Below are 1,759 nucleotides of genomic sequence, written 5' to 3' on the forward strand. Positions count from 1 at the left end.
CTAAATATAGTGCATAATCATCTTCCTTTCTCCTCAATATTTTCATTCTGAAAGTACATTTGGTACATATGCATGTGCCCATGTTTCTGTGTCTGTGTGTTTTAAGGTGAAGAACAGAGTAAGCTAATGAGTTCAGAAATGAGAAGAATGAAGTACAGAGTATCTGGAACCTGGTCCAGAAAAATCCTGGGAACAATCATTAATCTTTGAGATTAATCCCATTCACTAAAGAACAGTGACCCGTATAGAGTTATGTAGAAATCAATGACAAAGTTAATTAAAAACTAAATCTAACATTTCTTTCCTCAGCAATTTCTTGATGCTAAAAGAAAAAGATTGCTCAGGTGAGATGTTCAGGAAAAGAGATAGAGGTCAATTTTGATTGAAAGATGACGTTCACGATGAAGATTTATTTTCCTTTCAATTTTCAAATCTGGGCCTCATCTTTATTATAGACAAACAGGGAAGGGATACAATTCACTACTTGCCTAGGGGCTCAGAATTTTCCTTTCTTAGCCTAAGAGAAGCTAGAGGGAGACAGAAATAAGGAAGAAGTAGGCTAAGGAAAACTAGGTGAAGATAAAATATTGACCAGCATTTTTTCCTCTGTCTCAGCAGTTACAGCTTTAATTGAACTCTTTGCCTTACCTGAAAAGACTAAATGGGCTCTTAATTGAGATGCTCCCGTGGTTGTTGTCTCAAAGGAGAAATCATGTAAGTGATAACAGTTTCTGCTCAAGGAAAGGCATCACTAGGAGTTATCCACGCAGTGTGATTTTTAAAGAAATGTAAAGTCTACCAGTCCCAAAATGTATGTCCCTCCATATATTCCCCAACATGAGAGGGGTCGTGTTTGGGTAACAAACTGGAGCATTGGCTAAAAGATGCACGAGTGACAACCTACTTGCTCAAGTCATTTATCAGTTGATGTCTCCCGCATAGAGCAATGAGAGGAGGACAGGCATTCACTGGTCAAGGAAGTTCAGAGGAAAAATGTGTCCAAAGAATACGGGGCTGGAGCAAACAAGGTAATGGGGTGCCTGGAGAAGGTGCCTGTGAGTCTGGGGAAGGGGTCATAAAAGGGGAGTCTGGGACCTCGAAGGTGCACTCAGTTCTCAGTTTTTTTCAGGTCTGGTCCTGTATGGGAAGGGAAAGTTTTTCCAGTTATACTGTATTTCTAGAACGGTGGCAGCATGGAGAGAAGAAACAGGAGGAAATAGGAACGGTAAATCCACCAGAGTGAAGACATACATCCTATGTTTACAAGTAGTAACTCAAAGTCCCAAAAGCCTTGGGAGTGAATGACCAACATTAAACCATCCTGACATGTGAATGTCTAGAAATCCAGAAACATGCAGGCTGGTGGGCTTTGCAGATGAGTATGCTATGCTCCTGGTCGTGCCATGGATGCATCAGAGAGAACTGCTTTTAAGCTTTGTCCACGAAATGTCCAATTAGAAAATTTTCTTCAATTTTAGACAGCCTACTCAGTTAGCAGAGACTCCGAAATGGACTTGTGAGCATGTATTTTTTTGTTTGGTTTGTTTGTTTACAATCATATCCTTCTTCCTTCCTTTACTTCATTTCCCATCCCTTTCTCTTCATTGGTAGGGTGATCTGACAGCCTAGTTTGCCCTGAATAGTTCTTCACTAAGCCTGAAATCATAAAGTGCTATAGGTTAAGCACCTACTTTCCCTCACAAAAGTGTCCTGATTTGATCAATAAATCATAGGATATTTTACTCATTGGTCCTCTAGC

The sequence above is a fragment of the Propithecus coquereli genome, unplaced genomic scaffold (genome assembly GCF_000956105.1).
Source record: "Propithecus coquereli isolate 6110/MARCELLA unplaced genomic scaffold, Pcoq_1.0 Scaffold54, whole genome shotgun sequence".
Lineage (NCBI taxonomy): Eukaryota > Metazoa > Chordata > Mammalia > Primates > Indriidae > Propithecus > Propithecus coquereli.